This window comes from Dasypus novemcinctus, chromosome 15 (genome assembly GCF_030445035.2).
Source record: "Dasypus novemcinctus isolate mDasNov1 chromosome 15, mDasNov1.1.hap2, whole genome shotgun sequence".
Classification (NCBI taxonomy): Eukaryota; Metazoa; Chordata; class Mammalia; order Cingulata; family Dasypodidae; genus Dasypus; species Dasypus novemcinctus.
The window spans coordinates 90,538,375-90,564,512 of record NC_080687.1 but is presented as its reverse complement, the minus strand read 5'-3'; the positions used below and the strand labels follow the sequence as shown (position 1 = coordinate 90,564,512).

Below are 26,138 nucleotides of genomic sequence, written 5' to 3'. Positions count from 1 at the left end.
CCCAGTTCCTCTGCTTGGTGGGGTAGGGTGAAGGGTGAACCAATGGATGTAGCCTCTGTACACACTGCATCCTCTCTCCCAACTTGTCCCCCACCCCCCACCCCCATCATCTACAAGACCTAGCAGGGTGTTTGGCGCCTGTTCTCTGGAGAACAAGGGCACGTGAGCTTTTGGACTCAAGCCTGGAGCTTGTATCCCAGCTCTACCCCTTATTAGCTTTATGGTCTTGGACAAATTACTTACCTCTTTTAGCCTCATTGCTGTCATGTATTTAAATAAAGGTAATAAAAACTACCTCACAGGGATGTTCTGAAAATTAAATAAGGTAAGTGGTAATTGTTGATTTTCTTCTCCTTTCTCTCTTCTGGTATTATTACATGAGAGAGGGTAAGGGAATGGCTGTGTCTTCTTTATATGTGTAATAAGTAGGTACAGTCTTTCTAGTTCTACTCCATGAAATACTCTCACAGTTTTGATGAAATTACAAAAGATCTCCTGCTGAATCTGCATAGATGATGCTAAAACCCTCTGCAGATAATGAAGGAAACAAGGTATAGATTTCTGCATTGGAGAAAGTCACTTTGGCTTACATTTGATTAAAGTTCATAGTACCATACTAATAAATATAATGCTTCTATGAAAAGAAAGGTAGTCTAGAATTTTTATGCTAGGTTTTTAAAACTAAATCTTTGAAAGATGGAGCTCTTGGGTTTATGCAGTTAAGTGCAGTTGGAGATTAACTTTGTAGAAGCATGAAGCTCTGGTGTGTTACGTAATTGTGCTTTTCACTTCTAAATGGTTCTACTGGAAGAATTTTAATTGCTCATCTTCTCAGGTGTTGCCAAAGCAGCTGGCCATGTGGGACTTATCTGTGATGATCTTAGCAACTCTGATTTTGCCAGGTCCTTTTTTTTTTAATCCAATGCAAATCTACCATACTGAAAAGCTAACAGAAGTTTAAATGATTTGCCCGCTATCTTTGTTTAGTATATTGGTTTGTTTATTTGTTTTTTATTCTGTGGGCTAAAGAGGTGAAAGTCCATGCAGGGGCTGACTTCGAGGTGTGATGGGCAGCGTGTGGCGTTAAGCCCCAGGTGAGCCTGCTACATGATCATTGTGGTTTCTGTCATGGAGCCCTGCCCCACCCCTGCCTCTCCTTTGACCCCCACATTGGCCTCATCCTGCTTGCTGCTGGGGTTATCACAAGGCCTTCTGGGGCCAAGGCCTGCTTCCTGCCACTTCCCCAGCTCTGGACTTGAGTTACGCCTTCTCTCTCGTTGCCACCTTCTCTTCATTCCCTCTTCTCTGCCTGGCTGAGGGCCACCACAGCAAAGCCTCTCTCTGGGCAACTTGGTGATGGTGTTTGCCTTCATGAGTGTCCATCCTGCCTGCACACTGAGATAAAAGCTCTGCCCAGAGATGCTGACGTCTTAGATTTTGGACCCCACCAGCTAGCCTAGCTGCTGGCACATAGTGGGAGATGAGTCAATATTTGTTCATTATATTGGAGAACTTTTAAAGAATTTAAATGAAGCATAGTCATGAAAGTATAAAAATGAACAAACTTGCCTCTTGTCTCAGGGAACTTAGCTGAGGTAATGAGAACACTGCGATGCCTCGTGTGCGTGCAAGTGACTATTACACTTAAGAGAATGCAATCAGCCCCCAGAGAAACGCCAGGGAAGCTCCCTCTAGCCAAGGCTGCTAGGGAAGGGACCCTGCGGCTTGCTTCTCACCCACTGGAGAAGAGTTAGCAGAAGAATGGGAACTGCCCAAGGTCACGGTGACTATCACCACCACACGGAACAGTCAAACAGTCAGTCAGTAGGAGCTGTCACATTTCTAACATAGAGTTCACATATTTATTCACTAATTTGATGAGCAGTTTCACAAACATTTACAATGGGCTAAGTGCTCTGCTGGGTTCTGGAAACATGAAGATGAATGAGGCCCAAGCCAGTCTTGGAGAAGCTCATAATCCAGCGGGGAGGGAGACACATCAGTTGGACACTTAGAAAGTCGTGTGTATCTTCAGGAATGGCCCAAGAGGGACACTGAATCCATTGGAAGTCTGGGGAGGCAGCTTGTGGAGATGCCAAGGACGTTGAACATGAGTCTGGGGCTGCCAAGAGGGTTGGTTACAGCACAGCCCATTTCAGGCTCACAGGGTGGGGCAGGCTAAGTCAAAGAGCTCGTGTTGTAAAGCATCCCCTGGGCTTGCTGTTCTCAGTGGGTGACTAACCAACTTTTTGAAGCTCCCCAACTAAGAGGAAACCCCATGGTAACCTGTACTCCTGGAACTGGCACGCTGGATTTCCATGTTCTCCACCCATGCTCGCTCTCGACTCTCAGCCTCTTACATGCCATGGGAAATAAGCCTGCCAAGGAGTCTTGACTTGGGTAGCGGAAGGTTTCTGTCATGTGCCACCTAGAATCACCAATTTCAATCCTAAATTTATTGAAAGAATGTTAAAAGGCATGGAGATTCCACTTTATTGTGTCTATAACTTACTTTTTAATAATTCACCGTAGACACTGGTGTGTGTGTGTACTAAATAGTCTATATCCCAAAGATGGAAAACCAGTATCTAAAGCTCTTAATTGAAAATACTCAACCAGGGGTGTTTATTTAGCATTTGAAGGCTTCATGAGGTGGTTATATGAAGTGCTTCACTTAGCTTTATATTTGGTCAACAAGGAGAATTTAGAAATAATTTTCCCCCATTGGAGAAGTAAATAAATTTCAAGATTTGTGGATTCCATACTATTGCAGGAACCAGGATAGAAGTCTCTAGTGAGCCAAATCTGGTGAAACTGATCGCCTTTGACACATCACTCTAGGTTTATAGTTTTGGGGAGTCCTGCATGTGAGACTGACTTACACTAGCTAAAAGGTAGCTGAATGCTAGAATATCATCACGTCCAGCTCCAGTGAACTTTTGATGCTAAGCACTTTTGGAACACAGACCAGAACAGGCTTACAGAATGGGCTGCAAAACTGTTTTTCTGCCTGCTTGCTGACAGATGTCTCTCTGTGTAAGCAGAATTTGGTAGCAAGGTTGTAGGAGAGGGGACCCAGGGGTCTTGGTTACAGATGGAACCTGGTATTGATGAATGATCAAACTGGCTTAGATCATTTCTCACAGTGCACTTCCTGAGACTGAACTGAATGAAAGAAAAAGAAAACTAAACGAGGCATTTAAAAAAAGAGGTGTTTTCCTTGGGGAGGGATGTACTCTGCAGATTGGTTTTGTTTGGAGGATGTTTTCTCTTGGATCCTATCTCTGTGCTCCCTGAATCATCCCCTAGGACCCATTCTGAACCGAAATCCCAGAACACTCTGTGATTTGGGGCAGGGCAAAGGTAATTGGTCCCCACTTCCTGAGAGCAAGCCTTTGACCATCACTACATAGCCAGAAGGCTCATCCCTAGCTCTTGGCCAAAGACAAGGGCTGACCTTTACTTGACACAATACGGTCTCACCTGCGTGTTACCCAATGAAACGTTATAGACTTGTTGGGACCTGAAATCTTGAGGGTATTTTCCTTAAATGACCAGGCCAAAAGCTGTATAAGCCTATTTTCCACCATAAAATATAATTGCAAGGTACAATGCAGTCAGTATTATCTGAAAAAGATTGTTTATTTGTGCAGTAATCTGAGCTCTCCATCACTAGAATCATATAATGGCTTTAGCCTGTTTTCATCTTAGGACATTGTTTAGAAAGAAAAATTAATATGGTCTGTTCCTACTAATCACAAGTTCCATTTTGTATTTCTTTGATATAATTTCTTTGATGTGAGGGAAAATTAAAACTCTTTTAAAAGGGAGAAACATGTTAGCGAATCTAACACTAATGCACAGCCTATAGAATTTAGGAAGCTACACAAGATGGAGAAGCTAATATTCTGTGTGTTTGGGGTTGCTTTGTTTTATTTGAAGAATTTAATTACAACTCGGGTCTCTCTCTAAGCATAAAAGAAATTCTTACTGTAGGAACATTTTGTAACTATGCTATTTGAGGGAGTAAACCATTGAGAAAACAAGCTAGATGAAGTACCAGCTCTGCTTTTCTAGAAGTGGAAGCCTTAGAAGCAAAGTACTTGATTTAGATTTTTCCTCATCGTTCCTTATGTTCTTGTGCAAAAGAATTTTGTTTTTCCCAGATGGCTTCGTGGTCATTGCAGAGTACAGAAACTTGATCCCCCGGTAGCCAGGCTAGCAGAACTCTCAGAATTGCTTGCTTCTGCCAGCTGGAGAGGAAAGGACTGAATTCACAAGCCAAGCTTCGCTTCCTCCATCTGCTTACACATTTATCACAGCAAAGCCAATGTGCTCTTAATGTGTGCACCTCCCTTGAAGCAACAAGAGTAGCCATGAAAACCTGTGTTGAATGCACCTTTTCGTAGATTCCTGAAAAGGTTTCCCACTGACTCACATTATACTTTCAGAGTTGTTTTATCTGAAATTTGCATTGATCTCCAATTGGCAGTGGCTTTAACTTTCTGCCCTCCAGGCTTTCCATCAGGAAATTAATGATATGTAAATGAACGCAGGGGTTTAGAAACCCTTTGTCAATTCTTTTATGGAGCTAATAACCATTCCTTACTTGCTATTGAACCGTTCATTTATTCCACAAGTATCTACAGGGCTACTAGCTCCCTCCTGCACCCTGGGGGCAGAAAATAAAGAGCCTGGATGTCTGTCCTTAGGGGGTTTATAGTCTCTGTGGAAGATGGGAGTAACTCTGCCGGTGCAGCTCAGAGTAATTATTGCGAGGACAGGACACCAAGGAGGGAAGAGGTGGGGCAGCCAGCGCAGATGGACGTGGAGGGAGACGTCCAGGTTTTGTCAGACGAGGAGCAATTGTGCAGAGAACAGGGCAGGGGCACGCAGGGCACTGGCACGCTAGCAGAGCACGGGAAGGTTCAGAGCACGTCCTGGGGAGGTAAGCCTAGGGGGAAGGTGCACTGAGCGGGCTCCTCCCAGAGATCGGAATGGCCTGTTTGAAGTTGCCTTTTTGGCACAGTGCCGTGGTTAACACAGGGACTCTGGAGCCAAGCCGCACAGGATCACATCTTGGGTGTGTTGTGCCCTAAGATCCTTTAGCCTCTCTGCACCTGAGTTTCCTCATCTATTAGATGGGTGTTATAACAACATTACTGGATAAGGTTGCTATGAGAATTTTTCACAGTTAACTGGTCCTTGGACGCAGGAACTACTGTGTGTTTGTTAAATAACAAAGGTGAGGCCAGGAGGGTCAGGGCAGTGGCTTTTTCCTAAAAGGCACTCAAACAACAAATTAAAATATCCTAGAATTGTTTCTAATGAAAAGCTAATTCCTGAAGCCATAACTATATAGAACACATATTATGATGATGTGCAAGTGGTATAGACAGCAAATGTTAATATCTATAGATCTTTGACTCTTCAATCCGTTCAGATAGTGCTCATTTCTATGCTGTAAATATTAGTTTCTTTAAATGTACTTCTTTATGACATGGAAAAATATTTATATAACAAGAAGGAAAGCTAACCTCCCCAAGTATTTTTTTTTTTAACTAACATTGTGATCCTAGGCAAAACTTTTTTGGTTGTCATTTTTTTCTTTATTAGAGAAGTTGTGGATTTTTACAGAACGATCATGCATAAAATACAGGATTCCTATATACCACCCTACCACCAACACCTTACACTGGTGTGAAGTATTTATTGCAATTGATGAAAGCACATTTTTATAATTACTATATTAATTAAAGTTCATGGTTTAACTTAGGGTCACCATATGTATAATACAGTTCCATGGATTATTTTTTTTAACATTTTTCATTTTCTTAACATATATACAATCTAATATTTCCCCTTTTAATCACATTCAAATACATATTTTCAAGCTGTTAATTATGTGCACAATGTTGTGTTACCATCACCACCATTCATTCAACACCAAAATATTTCCATCATTCTAAAGAGGAATCCTGTACAATTTAAGCCTTATCTTCCCATTCCCTCTCCCCACCCTGCTCCCTGGTAAACTATACTCTAGATTCTGACTCTATAATTTTGCTTATTCTAATTATTTCAAATCAGTGACATCATACAATACTTGTCCTTTTGTGTCCAGCTTATTTCACTCAACATGCTGTCTTCCAGGTTAATCCATGTTGTTGCATGGATCCATTCCTTTTCAGTGCTGAATAATATGTCACTGTATGTATATATCACACTATATTTGTGTATTCATCCATTGTTAGATACTTGGGGTGCTTCCATCTTTTGGCAATTGTGAATGATGCTGCTATGAACATCAGTGTGCAAATATCTGTTCAAGTCCCTCCTTTCAGTTCTTTTGGGCATATCCTTAAGAGCAGGATTGCCGGGTCATGTGGTAGTTCTACACTTAGCTTTCTGAGGAACTGCCAAACTGTCTTCGGCAATGGCTGCACCATTTTACATGGCCACCAGCAATGAATGTGAGTGTTCCTATTCCCTCTATCCTCTCCAACACTTATTTTCCATATTAAAAAAAAAATAAGCAGCCATTTTAATGAATGTTAAACTAAGATTTAATGATAGAAGATAAGACTTAGGGTAGCAATTCTCAAACTCTATTATGAAAAAGAATTACCTAGTGAGCTTATTAAAATGCAGATTCTGGGCTCCACTCTCAGAAAATCTAATTTGTAGCTTTTGACTGAGATCCAGGAATATACATTTAAAAATAGGGTGATTTGTGGGAAAAGTACACCGAATATAAGATATGGACTATAGTTAGCAGTAATATTTTGACCATGTCCTTTCATCATTTGGAACAAATGTTCAGCAACAATGCAAGGGGTTGGTGGTGGAGTGATGCATGGAGAAATCCTGTGTGGCAAGCATGGTTGTTTTTTAAATTCATACTTCTGATTTAAAAAACAACATCATCCTCAGTGATTCTCATGCACCTGGTTCCAGAATCTTCTTGAGACACAGCTCAAGCCTTTGCTTTTTGAGCATGTAACCCACTAGGATTCGGAAGACCTGTGAACTGGTTCAAGCTCTGCTACCTCCTGGCTGGTAACCTTGGACATATCAGCCAAACCTCTGAGCATCCATTTCTCTGTCTGGGAATATCATGGCAGTGCTCTGAAGACCACGTGAGAAGTGTATCTGAAAGGCACAAGTGACCCAACGTCATCTGGACTCACGGTCTGGAGGACAGGAAGCCTCGGTTACTCCAGACTGGTGGGGGATGGAACTGAAGCTGGAGCTCTGGCGGCATTTCTCCATAGAAACTACCTCTCTCTCTCCTAAGGCACCTTGGTTGATTATCCAGCTAATGTCCATGTGTTCGACAGACACCCCAGCTTTGGGAGTTCATTCTTAAAAGGCAAAGAATCCCATTATTAGACAGCTCTGATGGTAGGACTGTTCTACAGATTAGCCACCACTGGCCTACAAGTAGGTTTCATCGTGTCATTTTAGATAGCTGAGTGTGCAAGGGTTAATACGAACAGGCTGGGGCTTGCAGCTCCAGAGTCCGCACCTTGGGTGGGGAGAGAAGTGGAGGCTAGCAGCCAGTGGGCCTGCTGAGCAGCTGTTCTCCGTCCCCTCCCAGCTGTTTAACCTCCTCCCTCAGCCCATGGCTTTGGGTTCAGCTACAGGTTCACAGGCCAGAGTGCAAGGAAAGAGAGGATTTAGTTAAGAAGAATGGCTAGGAGAAGCCATTTATAATGTACTAAGATAAACATTTATTTTGTGCTAGATATAAACATGTAAGTGATTCTTTCCTGAAATATAGTTGTCTCTGGTTTAGGAATTTAGCTGCTGCCCTTAGGGACTTGCTGTAATGGAGAAAAATATTTAAGGCTAAAAATGAAAAAAACAAAAATTCCTGATTAGAAATTTAGGATATATGAAACGGGCTTGAATTGAATTTTATTCTACTTTCATTTTAATAGAATCCAACAAGAAAAAAACTAAAATCCAGAATACACTTTTGTCCATAAAGGTGAACATGAAGTAGGTATTTTTGTTCTACTTAACTCACAAGGACAGCTAAGTATGGCTTCCCCCACAACTGCCACTCAAGAGACACATATGTATTCAGACACAGGTGTCTGAATAGAGACAAGCATTGCATTAATATATATATAATTTTATTAAAGATTTTGATGTTTTCTATGAAAATATTTCATTGTTAATGAGTCATTGAAGTTTGAGATTGTTTTCCTTTGAAAGCTGTTACCACTTCCAAATGATGTGATCAATAGCTACTTTTACTTGAAAGTAAAGGAGTATTTGTGATTTCCTCCATTTTATTTGTTGATTTTAAAGATATTCATTACTTTTGTTTTGTTTTTCCTTTCTTAGGATAACTGTCATAAAAGAAATGTAAATCACAAATGCAAATATGCTCATAATGCGTGATCTATCACTTCACTTAAATAGCTATCCAAACTTGCCTGGTGGAGAAGATGGGTAGTTACTTGAGTTTGGTTACAGTCGATAAACTAGGTTCCAAGGAGAAATCCGCATTGAGAATAATGGTGTGATATGTACTTATTACTCCTTCAGGGTATATTGCTAGCGTCACCCTGTATCATATTTATTAAAACCATAAACGTTCATACAAGAGGGATCAAGTGCAAAGGATGAATCTTAGTAAAACAGGAATGGTACTAATCCTTACTCATGTCTTCAGTTATATTTTTGGCAGACCGCTCCTTGTTCTCTACACACCAGCCATCTTTTCTTCCATGTTTTCGAATGTTTCATTCCTTCCCTTCTCCTGGGCACCTAATTATACTCTTCTCTTTGCACTCCCCCCCCCCCCCCCCCTCCCTTTGTTTGTGTGTTTGTCTTTTTCTGACCAAGTGCTATTTATCCAGAAGCCCTCAGGAGGAATGCTTTTTCTCTCTAGAACCTTTCCTCTCCGGCCCCCCTTCTAGCATATTGTTTTCCTTTTACCCAGCACTTAGCCCAAATTAGCATTATTTTTTCTTCCTTAACTGTAAATCTCCCAAGCTAAACCATAAACTCCATGATGGCAGTAACTGTATCTTGTTCACCAGTGTATCTTTGACTTTACACAAAGGTCTTGGGGCATCTCAGATACATAACTAATTCTTGTTGGAAAATGGATATATGAATGGATGAGTGGGTGAATAGATGGATGGATGGATGGATGGATGGATGGATGGAAAAATATAATAATCATAAAGGACAGATGCTTACCTCATGAGGGTAGGATCCCACAGCAATTTGAGACAGGAGATTTGTACTTCTTATTTCCCAATAAATACGAGTTCAATGACTGATTTGTTTGACTGCCTTGCAAAAATGCAACTGATAGCAAGTAAAACATGAAGGTCAAATAAGGGAGATGATATATCACAGTTATCTCCCCGACCAGAAATGGAAAAAAAAGTTGGTTTGGGAAGTTCTCTAAAAATAGAGTTCTTACATTTAATTTTTTTGTAAATGGTTTTATTATATAGCTTGTTAGACATGTCTAGAATAGTGCTGGCAAATCTTTCAGTCAATTATATTCTCATTGGCAAAGTGTTTCAAAATATTATGGTAAGCTCTAGAGCTGTGTGCCATTCGGCAGCTCACGTGACATTTCCGTGTCAGTATGTTACTTTTTTATTGCATTTTGTTAGCTCATCACTTGAATGCTTCTTGCCAGCATTTGTTCTCAGGATGGAATAGGTTTGAATTTTTGGATGAAAATATGTAAAATGGTACAAGAGCCTGCAACAGTTTTGCATAATTAGGAGTATATAGTACAGCCAGAAGAAAAGCCATTTAGAATGAACTTCTGGGCTCTGTGACTCTGGAGGACTTTTGTGTAACTGCATCTAATTAACAGCCATTTGTAGACCTACTCTAGTAATGGGAGACATTCCACCTATAAAACTATAGGCATGAGCAGGTGTGGGCACGCACTTGCATGTACACACCTCTAAACCTTAAACTGGGATATTTTCGTGATTGCCTATGGAAAGGAAATTTCTGGTGCTCTTCTCTTGGATCTCCTAGAATGAACCTGGATGATCATTACAGTTTGAAGTAGCTGCTTCTGGTGACCGTTTTTTCTCCTACAAGGAGGAGGAATGATTCAGACCAATGGCCTAACATTTCCCAAAGTACTATAAGAATCAGTGAAATGGCATATTGCTCTATGCTTTATTTGGGGAATTTTAGAATTTCTTTGGCAAACTGCTATTTCTCAGGAGAACCTCTTGCTCTAACTTAGTAAGTTCTAACTGAAAGGTCTTGCTCACAGCACATGTGGTTCAGAAGGGGTGTGTTGCTTTCTTTTGGGTTTTCCCTTTTAAAGTTTCCAGAGAAATCCAGATCAATCTGATATGTTTACATGGAAGGAATCTGACATTTGGATTTCAAGTCTACTGCAGAAAAAATCTATATAAATGTAACTACACAACTTATGATGTGTACAATAATACATAAATTGAGCTCTTCTGAATGAAATTTCTGTCTGAAAACATGTCTAAACTGATACATTCCAATGTCATGTTCCTAAAGCGAATCTCAATAAAAATTAAAAGCATTTTATATCTAAAGAAGATTTTCATGTCAAAGCCACTTTCAAAGGCCTCCACGAGACAGAAAACATTTTTAGCCCTGTGCTTTGAAAAACAGGCAAAGAATGGATAGAGAGCCCGAGGCTGCCTCTGATGAAATTCCTCAGCTCAGACCCTTATTTTATACAAAACACATCACTTATTGAGCTTTACTTCCAGTGGGCCCTTCAAGGAACTAAAAGTGTAGAAGGATGGAGCATCAGGATGAAAACTTTCAGAGGAATTTATGAATGTAAAACATAGCCTTAAACTTGCATGGCATTAGTTTATAAAAAATCACAGCATGGACATTGCTAATTCTCATTATATTTTTGTCTGCAACCCTCTATTAACAGAAATAGTAGCTAGCCACAAGCACCAGCAGTGTACTTACTGCTGGCTGGCTGCCAGGCCCCATTTTCAATGAATTACGGATAGCAATCCATTTAATCCTCGCAAATCCCTGTTATTATCTGCCAATTTCCATGTGAGGAAACCGAGCAGAGAGAGATGAAATAAATTGTTCAAGGTCATTGCAAGTCAGTACCGCAGTGGTGGTGGCAGGATTTGAACTTAGGCAGCCTGGCTCGAGTTGATACTCTGAACAGCTAAGCACCAATGGGTGAGTCCAATAGTAGGGTCCAAACTGCAGTGAATCTCTTTGTCAGAGGCCCCAGGAGCTGGCCCAATAGGCACAGCTTAAGGACAACCATGATTAACATCTGAAAATGTTCTAGAACATGCAGACCATGTTCACCTGAACTCACTCCATTGCTCTTTACAGTAAAATCATGACGTTATTAATTTTTTAAAAATCACAGAAAACCGTTATACGACAGAATCTTTTCTAGAGGAGAGAATGCCATTATGAATGCAACACCATTCTTGCTCTCAGTACACTTGCATACTTAAGAGGATTGTATGGCATTTGTAACATTAGTAGCAACATCACTAAATGTGACGATGAAAAGGTACAAGAAACAGGAGTCGAGGCTGGGTGAGTCAGCAAAGTCTTGCCCTTCAGCAATTCTTGGCAACCCATGAACCTATGAAAGCTCACATGGCATGATGTGGAGGTTGTTCAAGCTCCAAGTTCACCCACAATAAGAAAATCCTGTAATATTTGAAGATTACTCTCTTTTTTTGTTCTTCTATCTCAAAAGCATTTTGGTAACATTTTCCCCTTCTTGTTGTATTGATATATATACACACACACACACACACACACACACACACACACATACTCATAGATAAATTCTTTCCAAAACAATTCTGAAGTGTGTTACTACTTGTGAAATTTTTTGAGCCCTAATTTTTGCTAAGAAGGAGTAATTGGAATTGGGACTGCCCAACGCTGAGAACATATGTCTGGAAATTTCCCACCTACCTAAAATTCTCATTCAGGAAGAGGGAAAAAAGAGCTTTATTCTTTTTTCTTTGGAAAAGCAAGCCAGCATTCATTTTTAAAGCTCCTGAAAGTTGGGGGAGTACTTAAATTATGCAGTTGAATTTCAGATGTTTGTCTCTGTCAAATGACTTTGGAAAAATTCTTCATTTGAAATGAGGGAAGAATAAATGTGACATTGAAAATACAGGGGATTCCCGTATTCCACACTTTCCCCCACTAACAACATCTTTCATTAGTGTGGAACATTTGTTACAATTGATGAACACGTTTTGAAGTACTGCTACTAACCATGGACTACAGTTTACATTATAGTTTACATTCTGTCCCGCACAATTTTATAGATTTTGACAAAATGTATAGTAACCTGTATTTGTCATTGCAGTGTCATGCAGGACAATTCCAATGTCCCCAAAATGCCCCTTGTTCCACCTATTCTTCTCTCTCCCTCCCCTCAGAACCTCTGGCGGCCACTGTCTTTATATCAGTGTTACAAATTCTTCCATTCCTAGAGTAATAAAAAGTCTACTTTAGTCCATAGTTGCATTCCCACTTTGTTCATTCCTCAATCTTGAGGATTTTAGGATGGTGATGCCCACTCTGCTTCTGATTGAGAGGGGACTTAGATTCCATGGGGCTGATGGATGGAACTGTCCAGCTTGCAGTTGTAGATACTCTGTATTTTGGGGATGGGCACTGTCCCATCACACTTTTCTTAGTTTTCCTGGGTGAGTCCCATCAACTAAAGGAAAGGTGTTGCTGCAACTCTACATTATGCACTTTTAACTTCTCAGAATGTAGAGCGGAATCTGTGGCATTCTCTGTTTTCCTGGATACCTCTTTATTTCCCTGGTTAAAGCATCCGCTCTGTAGGCTCTTGCACTGCTATTCCTTGGATCCGTGCCTTCCTCCTCCTCACGTAATCCCATGTATTGCTGAAGTGCATCCCCAGGGAGCTTCGGAAGGGCATGTGGGTGGTAAATATTCTAGAAACCTGCTAATATGAAAATGAATTAATTGATGGTTTGGCTGGATTAAGAATTATAGCTTAACCTCACAACTTTGGAGACACTGTTTTGATTTTTAGCACTTAGTATTCCGCCCCCCCCCAAATGATTCTGGACCCTTTGTAGGTTATTTATTTTCTCATGTAAGTTTTTAGAAACTTATTTTTAGGATCTTTTGAACATCCTCTCTCCCCATGTGTATCTAGTTGGTGACTTTATCAGTCTTCTGTCCATTTCCAATATCCAAAGTTTTGCTGGAATATTTTATTCATTTCTGTTCTCTTTGGTTTTGCAGATTTTTGTCCACCTGTCTCCTTGACTTTATTATTAATGGGAACTAGGAAAATTGTGATGTAAATTGATCTGAAAGCCTCTAGGATCAGTGTAAATATTATGTTTTTTACAGTTTGCTTGAGAATATAAAATGTGAAATAATTTGGAACTTAGGGAGTGAGAATTGTTTTTGGATATTGACTTTTATTATTTATTTCTCTAAAGTTCCCTTTGTCTTCCTGGAAAAGGTTATAACTGTTATTGATGATGTTATTATTAAATTGCAGTTGTTCAGTCCATTTCATAAAATTTGTCTATTTGTAGTTATAAATCAGAACTACTATAGTCTGTATATCCTAAACAGGTGCATATGTCCTACTATTAGTATAAACACAAGGAACATAAATTGCCACTGAATCCACAGGTAAGTGCTGAAGAATGGTATAATAGATGTTTGTAAAAATGTAAAAAAAACTTTTCATTTAGAAATAATTTTCATTTAGAGACAAAATGATAGAGTTACCATACCCTTTGTCTAGTTTCCTTTCATGGGACCTTTGGTATCATGGTTAAGTAACCAATTATCAAAACTAAGAAATTAGCGTTGGTACAGTACAATGATTTAAACTCCACACTATTTGAATGTCGCCATTTTTCCTACTGTGTCCTTTTCCTGTTTCAGGATCCAATCCAGGCTACCACCTTATATGTAGTCATCATATCTCCCTAAGTAGGCTCCTCCAATCTGTGCAAGTTTCATAGCTTTCCCTCATCTTTCATGACCTTGACAGCTTTGAAGAGTCCTGGTCAGGTATTTTGTAGAATATTCCTCTTTTTTCTTGATGTTCTGTCATCACTGGACTAAGGTTATGGCTTCTTGGGAAGTGACATGCTGTGCCCATCCCATTCCATCAGGGTCCATGTATCAACATGACTTTTACTGGTTAAGTAAGCGTTGATCACTTGATTAAGGTGGTGGCTGCCCTTTTTTTCCACAATTACTCTTTCCCTTGCACATATTATATTTGTTTTAAGCAAGTCACAAAGTCTGGAACACAGTTGGGGAAAAGGAATTAAGCTCTATAACTTTGAGGGAGGATTATTAAAGAATTTTGGATTTGTGTTTAAAGCACCACAGTATTTAATACATATTTTAGGAAGACTACATTGAGTCTATTTGACTATCCTGTTTCATCTTATAGTTTTGCCCACTAATTTTAGTATTTACCAGTTACTGATGTCTGCAGCAATTACTATGGTGTTCTAATTATTTTCTGTTTCCCTCATTCCTTCTATATTCACTTGGAATGCTGCAAGGAAAATTTTTCCCTTCTCTCATATTTATTCACTTATTTGTTCAATCATTTAATTATATTATTACAGACTCATGAGTATTTACTTAGTCATCAGGTTAAAATCCATTACTATCATTTTAGTTCCCAGACTTCCCCGCTCTGGCCATTGTAAACTCTTTCAGGCTGGCTCCTGCATCCTTTTGATGCACACCATCTTTCTTTCTATCATCATTATTTTTAACACTTCCTTGCTTTCTGGCAGTACAAGATTCTCCAAGTTCATCCAAAATAGATGTTTGAATAAACCCAGGGAGTGGACAAATCAGTCATTCCATAAATATTTATTGAGTTTAAAAGGAGATGCTATAGAGAATAATGAAGTATAAGATACACTTTCTGACCTTAAGGGTCTTATAATCTGTTTTCAGAGATAAACTAATGAATAATAATGACAAATACAGGACAGTACAAGACTAAATCAGTAAGGGCTGGGACGCTCATCGAAAGAAAAAACATTGAGCTGACTCTGTCAGGAAAGGAGTGCCAGAGAAATAGGTATTGTTCAGTCAGGTGAAGTGGAAAAGGAAAGACACAAGTGCTGGGATTGTTGTGGAAAGCAGTAGGCAGCAGAGAAAATGATCTGACATGAAATGATTTTATGTTTCTTATTTACTAAAAATGATACAAGAAGAAACAGAAAATGTAAATAGCTCTCTCTTTAGTAAATACATTCAATTAATAATTAAAAGCCTTCTCAAAAAAACCCTCTAGACCCAGTTATTTAACTAGTGAATTCTTTCAAGCATTTGAGCATGAAATAATACTAATTGTAAACAAGTACAGAAAATAGAAGACAAGGGAGCGTTTCCCAACTCATGTTCTGAGGCATACATAATGCTGATACTGTAAAAGGTCACTATAAAAAAGTACAGCTCAATATCCCTCATGATCATCGATCCCCAAAATTTAACAATTGAGAAATAGAATTCAGTGATGCATTCAAAAGGATACTACATTATGTCCAAATTGAGTTTATTCTAGGAATGCAAGTATGCCTTAACATTAAAAAAAAAATCAATCCACACTAATAGGTAAATGATAAAAACCATATCATCATCTCAGTAGATGCAGAAATAAACAATATTAGATAAAATGTAAAACAACAAAATTAGGAATAGAAGGAATCTTCCTCAATTAGATAAAAGTCATCTATGAAAATCGTGCAGCTAACAATATTGAGATATAAACGTGTTCCTCCTAAATCAGAAACACAGGTGTGGGTAGCTACTCCCACCAGTTGTACTGGAGGTCCTATCCAAAGCACTAGAGCCGAAAAAGAATGCATATATATCAGAAAAGGAACAAGTTTTAAAACTATCTTGCTTTGGGACCTCAAGCAAATAGTTCCAGCCATGTCTATGAATTAAGATGGTAAGAACAGATCATTTTGCTGCTGTTCTCTATAATGCTGAGTCTAGGCAATGCATTGCACATGCAGATGCCTGCAGGGGCCAGGCCGTAATCCAGCCACAGGAGAGTAGGGAGGGGTGGGGCCTGGGGCAGCGGGAGAGCACATGCATCAACCTCTCAACTCTAGCCATGCACGTTGTTGCCATGAGCGAATTCAGTCCCAGTGTTGCCATATCTTCTAGTTGTTTTTTTTTTTCTTCCAATTTTAAAATATCGGCCATTGAGTCAAAGGTTTTATAACACTGCGTGGCTCAAACTAAACATGCCTGCAGTCTAGGTGTTTCAGACCCCATGCAAATCACTGCATGGTCCCTTCTAGTTTAAAATACATAAGCCCTATAATTAAAAACTAGAAAAGGGACATGATATTGTTCTGGTCCAGAAAGATTCAGTTAAGGAGCTGAAGTTTGTAGCGTGCTGTGCCAGGTGGGTGAGGCGTGGGTGGGTACACCTGGAGGATGAGCAGCTATGGCAGTAGTTCTTAACAAGAGATCTCTGTTGGGATCACCTGTGAGGCTTTTAAAACGTGCACATGGAACACCGCCCCCAGCTGCCCCAGGGAGATTCCAGTTCAGTAGACCTGGCTGATTATGACACACCCTAGCTGAGATACACTGTAATAGTATGAAGACTCTGTTTTGATCTGATGGGTTGGATAGGATGGTGAGAACAGATAGTCCTGGTAAGGAACATAGATCTGATCCTTGAGAAGACAGGGAGGGTAGGGAAATCATGTAATATTTTTAAAATATTAAAAAATATTTCATTTATACTGTTTTCATTCATTTTTTTATTAGAGAAGTTACAGGCTTACAGAAAATTTATGTGCAAAATACAGATTTCCCACATCTCACCCTTTCATTAACACCTGGCATCAGTGTGATATAGTAGTTACAATTCATGAAAGGACATTTTTATAATTGTACTATTAACTATGTCACTCAGGTACAATGGAGTTCACTATTTGTGTTGTATAGTCCTGTGGTTTTTGTGAATTCTGGTTTTTATTTTTATTTATCCCACCCCCCGGTTGTCTGCTCTCTGTGTCCACTCACTGTGTGTTCTTCTGTGTCTGCTTGCACCCTCTGTGGCACTGGGAAACTGCATCTCTTTTCTGTTACATCATCTTGCTGCGTCAGCTCTCCTTATGTGTGGCGCCACTCCTGGGCAAGCTCTGCTTTTTTCACGTGGGGCGGCTCTCCTTGCAGGGCACACTCCTTGCGCGTGGGGCACCCCCTCGCGGGGGCACCCGTGTGGCATGGCACTCCTTTCATGCCGCAGCTCTGCACGTGGGCCAGCTCACCACACCGGTCAGGAGGCCCTGGGTATCAAACCCTGGACCCTCCCATATGGTAGGCGGATGCTCTATCAGTTGAGCCACGTCTACTTCCCTGTTTTTTTTTTAATATTCTAAAACTTCCCCCTTTTAATCACATTCAAATATATAATTCAGTTCTGCTAATTATGTTGATAAAGCTGCCATTCATTTTTATTCAAATATGTATCTATCACACTATATGCCGGTCTAAAGGGATGACAGTGCTTTTGAATGTGTTCAGGGTGGACTGCAAGAAGAAAAAGTTCCTGGAAGCTTATGGTGGTATACAAAATAGGATTGGATGAGTTGTAATGAATGGGGAGAGGAGTTCGTAGAATTTCATAGTTGAGTGGAAAGGGTAAAGAAGGATGAAATGTGAACCATGACACCAGGTCTTTCGCAGTTTCACTTGCCTGGAGCCGAGCTCTCAGGTCCAGGAAATGGGAGGATGTAGGAGAATTCAAGCCACTGTGTGCTTTCAACTCTTCTGTTCAGTATCACTTTGTGTGGGTCTGGCAAGGACAGAGTAGCAGAGCTCAGTAAGCCCTTGAAAATGAAAGGTATCCAGAGGGACTATGTTTTAAATTCATAAATGCTGAGACTCTGGCCAAACTTTTTTCAAATTAAAACCCAGAATATGGGGGAAATCAGAATGTTCATTAATGAGATAAGACAACATTTCTAAATGAATGGGACAAAATCAAATAGAGTCTTTGTTTTCATTGCTTCTCGAGAATTACAGCCACAATCATTTTGTGGCTCTGTGCTTGTAACAATACAGTACATCTTTTCATTATACTTTCCAGTATAAAGGGGCGTGTGGTTTTTCGTCTCAGTGACAGACATGTTTTTTTTAACAATATGCTGTAAAGGTCACATTGGAGATTTGAGTCACAAGCCCTGTGATTTAAATTTGAGGCTAAGTTTAAAAATGGTGTGTCTAGATCGTGCCAAGTTCCTTTGAAAGCCTAGGTGTCATTTTGGATTATGGTTGAATAGAACAGATCCAGTGGGATGTTGTACTTTTCTTCACGGCAATACATAGATCGATTTTCTTCTTTGTACGATTTCCTGGCTGTGTTGTTACAGTGGATATCTACTTTTCTACCAAGTCCTGGAAAAATAATGTCAAACTTCATGAACCTATGTTTTTTTCCTAAAGTAGCTCATTTTTTCTAGCTCATCAATTCTTATCAGAGGATTTCTGTAAAAGCCTAAACCTTTGCATTTATTTAGTTAAATGCTCCCTTCCTCACTGAAGCCATCTTGATTCTCCTCATCCCTAAACAGATATGCTCTCCAATTCCTCTGAAGTGTCAAAGTACTTTTTTTGTTTTTTAAACTTATGTCACTAGTATCAGTCAGCCTTGTATAGGGAAACAGACCAACTGGAGCTATCTGTAAATATTGTGAGATTTTTTAGAATTGTCTTATGTGACTGTGGGTGTGGGCAAGTCCAAATTCCGTAGGGCAGGCTGCAGGCTGGGAACTCCAGCGAAGATTTGCAATGAATTCCCCAGGGGAAGCTGGCTGGCTGAAGATGGAAATTCTCTCTTCTGACTGTTAAAATCATCACTTCTCCTTTTAAAGCCTTTGACTGGATGAGACAGTTCTCACTGTTGAAGGCACTCTTCTCAGGTGATTGTAGATGTCGTCAGCCAAAGATGCCATCAACCTATTGATGATGTAAGTCCATGAAATGGACAAGGGCTTGCTTGACCGCCCATCTAGGTACATCACCAGGCCAAGGGGTCACATGAACTTAACCAATACATCACTCACGCCCTGTCATACAGTGATACTACTACTCGGTCCTGACATTTAGGTTTGTACTGTGTGCCAGGCACTTTGTATGGGTTATCTTACTTAATCCTCACAAGCCTGTGCCAGAAGTGTGTCCTGTCTCCATTTTGCAGATGAGGAAGCAGGTGCTGGAGAGCTTAAGTACCTGGCCCAAGATGATACGGCTGGTAAGTGCCGAAGCAGGAGCCCCCCAGGCTGTCTGATTCCTGACCTTGTTCTCCCAAACCTTTATTGGTACCACCTCATTAGAACTTTTGATATCCTGGTTGTATCCCCCTATAGGACAGTAAAATACTTGAGGGAAAAAAAAAAAAAGATGATCTTGCCTATTGCAGTATTCCTGAAATTTTATGGCTTATTGATGAACTCATATATATCCAATAAATAGTGGCTAAGTGAATGCTTCAAAATTGTCATTCAGATCTTATGGGAAATTAGGGCCTGCTAGTTTAGTCATATAACCTGAAGATTTGCTTTCAAATGGTGTAAAGAAAATGCAAGGCTAGTATATAAAGCTTTAAGAAATGTTTTCTATTTATATTGTTTCTGTCCTTTGGGCTACATTCTATGGACCAGGTACTTTTTCCCCTCCATTCTGGTAAAGCTCTTCTTTCTCTTCTTCTTTCATTCCATGATAAACTGACTCTGTTTTCTTTTTCTTTTTCTTTTTTCTGTTTTCTTCATGTCATAATCCCAGGATCCAATCGGCAGAATTCTGAAAATGCTATCAAACTTTCTTCCCTCTAATTTTTTTAAGATAATTTTTATTTATCTTTCTCCCCTTCCCCACCCCCCGTTGTCTGCTCTCTGTGTCCATTTGCTGTGTGTTCTTCTGTAACCGCTTTTATCCTTATCAGCGGCACGGGAATCTGTGTTTATTTTTGGTGCGTCATCTTGCCATGTCAGCTCTCCGTGTGTGCATCGCCATTCTTGGGCAGGCTGCACTTTTTTCATGCTGGGCAGCTCTCCTTACGGGGTGCACTCCTTGGGTGTGGGCCTCCCCTATGTGGGGGACACCCCTGCATGGCACGGCACTCCTTGCGCACATCAGCACTGCGCGTGGGCCAGCTCCACACGGGTCAAGGAGGCCAGGGATTTGAACCGCGGACCTCCCATGTGGTAGGCGGACACCGTATCCATTGGGCCAAATCTGCTTATCCCCCTATTTCGTTATTCATGACTTAAGCTTCTGTTACCAAAAATAAAATTGAATAAAACTTTTAAAAGTCATGAGTAACCTAGCTGGCACCCATCATATCCGTCCTTTCTGGAGAGCTACCCATGTGCACTGTGGAAACAAACTAAAAGTTCCAAGACAAGAAAAGCTATGACATTCAAAACTGGTACTTTGAGGGAAATTTTGAAGTGTTTTGTTGGTAGGCAGTGACCCCAAAATGGGTGGAGGGTACACCATGTGGCTCTTTGGGTTAGAAACATGGAGATATTTGACTGAAAGTAAGAATAGAAATCCAGGTGGAGCCCCACTGAGCCCTCCTCAGTCACCCTCAACTGTTAATTTGGATGTTGTCATGAAGAGAGCTTGTGGGGACTGTTCCTTGCTGCATCAGGAAAACTGAGTGCTCACTTTCATCAAAACTCTGAGGTACTGTGGGTCCCGTGCAAGGGCCAGAGGACCACGAGACGTTTGCTTTGCCATCTTTGAGGTACCAGAGCCCATAAACTCGTACTGAGCACAGGGGGCTGCTCAACCTCCAGAGAGTTCTCTCTCTTGGCAAAAGGAAGAAAGGTCAGAGAAAAAGTGCGCTGCTTAAAGTGAGGTGCCTCTACCTCTGTGGGACATGACTGCATAAGATAATATTTGATATAAAAAAAAAACAACACAAATTGGGAAATTTTTTAAATTTAGAAATATTTAAAAGAATTTATTTGGTGTGATTGTGGCATTATTTGCTTGGGTCAATTCAGCTTGTGAAATATATATACACACACACACACACACATATAGATATTTAACATCAGGAAGGCTGCAGAGTGAAATGAGGGAAAGAGGGAGCCCTGGCATTGTCGGCTTTTGGTAGACCCGGTTTCTAAGCCTGTCCTCAGAAACTTACGCTTTAGTTGTCCTATCGATAAAATGGCCCTAGAACTCTGCAGCTGCAGGGCCATTGCTAAGATGACAGGGTCCATGTGTGGGAAGCCCCTTGCCCAGTGTCTAGCACCTGGTAGACAAGAGTGCGGCCTTATCGTCATGCTCCGTCTACAGGTCTTCAGTCCTTGCCTAGTGAGATGGGGGAAAAGCAGAACCTTGCTTGGTTGTAAAGCACTCTCGACCTTTAGACATTTGTGAATACAGTGCTGAAAGTTGAGTGTCCCATCATGCCATCCAAAAGTAAGAACACTTTATTTACAGTGTTAGATATTCATAACCCGAATGTAATAATAACAGTAGGCACCAGATTAATACGTTTCTGGTGCAGTGGCTCTGACTGGCAGGAATGGCTCCTCAGACCTTCCCTAATGGCAAGCTTTTCCTTTGCTTCTAGAAGCCTCTGGTGTGTCAGATCCACTCTGTCTTCCACAGGACTGCCTTTGCGAAGAGCTTTCATCTGACAGAATCTGGTGAATGCTTCACTTCATTCGAGCCCTCAGAGAGCGCATTTGTCTTCTGAACTCCTGGTGGTTTTAAGGTCTGTGTTCATTTTTCCGATTCTCTTACTGAAGCTATTCATTTTGAGGGGTATTTTTGAATGGATAGTAGTCATATTCTGTTGTGATAAGAACTCTGGAGGTAGATTGTACACAGACTGAGATCCTTTAATTTTATTGGGAGAATGATTAAACGGAAAGAAATTCGATATACTACTCATACTTAGCGTTGTATGTTCTTTGGGATAGTGCAAGGATATTAGAAATATAATAATCCCCCATATTGGTTTAAAACAAATTTTAGTTCTTTGCTCATGAATTCTAAGTCAAAGATTCAATAAATTTATATTGAATGTCTATGTATATCAGATTTTGTAACTTTTAATTAATTAGGACTTTGTGGATAAATTACATTTTGAAACATTGAAAATGAAAACTGCGATTGTCAAGATCAACTAGTATAACCATGTTGACGTTTTTGAAATTACAAAGTCTCAGCGGCCAGAACATTTTCCTCTTGTTCGACTAGGGTTTACCCACCCTATTACTTTTAATGACGGAGAATTTTTTATAATGGGTATATATTAACACCTTGAAAAATTACTGAAAATATTGTTGCTTACTTAAGGAAAAGATTGCTAGCAAGCATTTTATTTTGGAAGTACATGTTTTGTTCTTGAGATAATATGAGGTAAAACACTTTAATTTCCTATAAAGACCTAACCAAATGCTAAATGCTAAATGCAATCCATGCGTCTTTCATAGGGTATAGAATAAAGCATGGCACATTGAGTGGAAGAAAACTAAATGAAGAGCGAGGGAGAGGAAATGCAGTACTTTCCTTAGAATGGCGCATCTTTTTCCCACAGGCATTTCTTTGATTTGATGGTACTTTTATTCTGTCCATAGTGACAAATGTTTTCTCCCTTAATAGACCTCTACTGTGTTTTAAAAATTATTTCTTTTATTTCCATTGAGAAATCAGATAGATTTCACTGTGGTACTGGGATAGATTCCAGTTTTCCCCCTGCACCCTTCATTGTTGGGCCTCAGGAATAACTCACTTTGAAGTGTGAAGCCCGGAAGGAGGAAGGAGGTGGGAAGATGGAAGATGGAAGATGTCTCCATCTTAAATTCTCTAGTCCATTTTTTTGGTAGGATTTAGTGCGTTGGAGCCTAGGAAGTATATCCATAGAAAGATGCAATTCCAAGTCAGGGTGCCTTAGTGGTTACAGTGGAATACACTTAATATCTGCTTTGGCATCCACAAATATACACAATAAGTAGGGAGCGTGAAAAGTGAGAACTAGACTAAAGGACACTTTGCTTTGCTTTCTAGTAAAATGGGGAAGCCTACATGACAACATTTTTCATCCATAAAAAGCCAACATAATGGGGAGAGGAGGAATAACATCAAAGTTTTTCTATTATCTTGTGTGTTACTTAATCATTAAAAGCGTTGTAACTGAGCTCTTGAGCCAGGTTTTTAAAACATGGTGATTTTCCTGTCCTTCCCCTTCTTTGCACTGACACAAAGTTATATTTGACTTCTCAGAGTTTCTCATTTCCTGAAATGCACCACTAGCTCTATAAACATGGAAGAATAAATATTAGCTCTATGAGACCGCATTCCAATACAAGTTGAAAAATAGCATATAATAAAAAAATACAAGGATGTAATATTGAAAATTATGGACCAATATACCCTCTTATTGTGGGTATATATCTAATCCTCATGCATGGAAACTGCTCTTGCAGAAAAATGCGAGCTGTGCAGTACCCCTTGGGTCAGTGATATATTTTCACCCCTCATGGTAAACAATAGATCTCATGTCACTCTTGCCTCACCAGTGAAATGTTTCTGACTTATTTTCCACTATGCATTGTTAAAAACTCTAGATCCTTGCCATTAATTCTGTGAATTATATATGATCCAGTTAAATGAAATGTTTCTGTGCTCCCTTGCTGCTTGATTGCGTCAGCACCCAGTGAATGTGCTCCTTGGGAATTACATTAGAAAATATTTATTGGCCATTTTGGGGAAAAAAAAAAGTCTATGTGAGGGGTGAAAAAAAAAGCCAGTTGTGGTCATGCACAGCTAATCAACACTTTAAGTGTCCAAATTGTTATTCCAAAAATCCAGGCTCTGATGATACATTTATAGAAGCAATGACAATGTAGCACCTATAAACTATGTCCCTTAAACCTTACGTTCATACCCCAAAAGGAAGAAAAAGAATAACCCACATGGATAGCGTATGAATAGAAACATTCTTTGAAAGCCAGAGGATTTGGATATAATTATATTCAGATAATTCATTTCCATCAGGAAATGACTATCTCACTTACAGAAAGTGCTGCTGACTTATATCCAGGGCACTCTTTACTTCTACGTTAAATCCCCACAGTCCCTCTTGCTGAAGATGGAAAATAATTAGCCTTGTGTATATTCCAGCTCAAAAGTAAGAAAATCAGACTTCCTGGAACAGCTCCTTCTAATTGCCTGGATTCTACTGCTTTCTTCTTTTCAACAACCAATGTTAAATATATATTAATTTTTATCATCAAATAGTTTGCACCTACAGAAAAAAATAAAGCCTGTGTATCCACCCACAGATTTTAAAAGTTGAAACCTTATCTTATTTGCATCAGGTCTCTATTTTTTTAATGCAAAAAATTCACCATCCTTCCTATTCCTCCCTCTCCACAGGCGATGGCATTATGACAAGATTGTTAAATTATTCTGCTCATATTTTATATACTTTCATAATTAACATGTGTGCACATATACATAATAGTTTTAATTTTATATACATGGGATCCTTCTGAACGTTATTGTTAAAGAATTATCTCTAACACATGGAGATGTAGTGCATTCATTTTAGTTCATTGTGTCTTCTGCAAATAAAGTATGCCCACTTTCTCATCACAGAACATTTACCAGTCTTTTGCATATTTGGAACAACCATTTCCCTGCACCTATCTCATTTTCCTCAGCAGAGTTACAGGCTTACTATTTAGTGCTGCTGTATCCTGCCTGCCATACTTAGAATAAGCACTTGGCAAACACTGGTTCTTCAAATTCTGCTGCAAAACCTTTTATTCCTTCTCGTCAGTATAGATGTTTTCTTTTCTTTTCTTTGTTTTTACTGTTAGCTGTACCTCTATCCTTTTCTACTTATTTTTCCTCTCAGAGATTTCTAATGCAGCTTTACCAATTCATCTCAATTGAGTATGATTCTCTCTAGAGAGTGAGAAGAGAATAAAAGAACAAGAGAGGATGAAAGATGGAAGGAGTTATTTACAGTTCTTAGCTGCTAGGTCCAATTGGTGTCCATGAGAGCTACTTTTTTATGAAGTACTTTTGTCCATTCCTTTATACTTTGTTGTCTCAGAGTTCAGCTGGTTTTAGAGGCCTTTTCTCCTCTATTAGACCAAGCAAAAGTTTCTTTGTCTCTCAGCTTCATAATAACTTTAGCAAAATGTGCATGCTTAAAAAAAAAAAAAGGATTCAATGTTAAAATTTCAAGGTGTTTCTTAAGAAAAATGAGAGCTATCAAAAATTCTCAACTGAACCTATATTTATATCTTTGGTAGATTTTAGGGTGGTTGTGTGGAGTGTTTTGCCTATTATGTGATAAATAAATCTTTGCTGAATGATTGAATGCCTAACTAGTGATACACATTTGTAGATGTTGCATAGTCATTAGACTTGGAGGCATTTTAGAATTCCTAATAATCACCTTCCACCTACTAGAATGTTAAACACTTAGACCTCTGCTGACAGAATACTAAGGACTCAAAACAAACGGAAAAGCAAAGTTGACTGAGAGCCTCAGTCCTTATGAGTTGGTAAAATCAAAGCCTCCGTTTAGGGTTTCCTCCTTGGTTAGGGCTAAAAAAAGGTGTCCACTCCCTTGAGATTTTAATAGCTGTCTATCTTAGAGTTTAGATTGTTTTCAAATTCTGTTCCTGAAGTGCTTTTTTTTAAGGCGGTGTTAGGATTGAACCCCAGGCTTCCTACGTGGGAGGCAGGCGCTCAACCACTTGAGCTCCATCTGCTCCCTGCTGATGTGTTATTCTAAGAGACGTAAGCTTTTCTTCGGCCATTTGTAGGTTTGTGTATGATTATGGGCCAAATCAGTTGATACCACTAAAAAAGTGCAACTTTGAAAAATTCAAGAGCAAATGCAATTCTTTCTCGAACTGACAGAGCCTTTCCTGGGTTCAATTCTTGCTCTTTTAAATCATGTATTTGCTCCTAGGTCCTATAGACAATAAATGTTCCTACTACTTGCCAAATGTAATTTTCTATATAAAAAGATAATACGTTTCCAGATTTTCCTTTGGTTTCTCTTGCAGGAATTATTCTAGTCTTTTCTGAAAGTC

General features: G+C 39.6%; 1 protein-coding gene across 1 annotated transcript in view; it reads left to right on the top strand.

Moving 5' to 3' along the window:
• Nucleotides 1-26,138, top strand: part of ENOX1 (ecto-NOX disulfide-thiol exchanger 1) — a 564,686-nt gene that overhangs the window by 275,171 nt on the left and 263,377 nt on the right. Inside the window, exon 4 of the mRNA XM_058276646.2 lies at nucleotides 21,647-21,790. The gene's annotated coding sequence lies outside the window, so the exon portion shown is untranslated. The remainder of the gene's footprint in view (nucleotides 1-21,646; nucleotides 21,791-26,138) is intronic.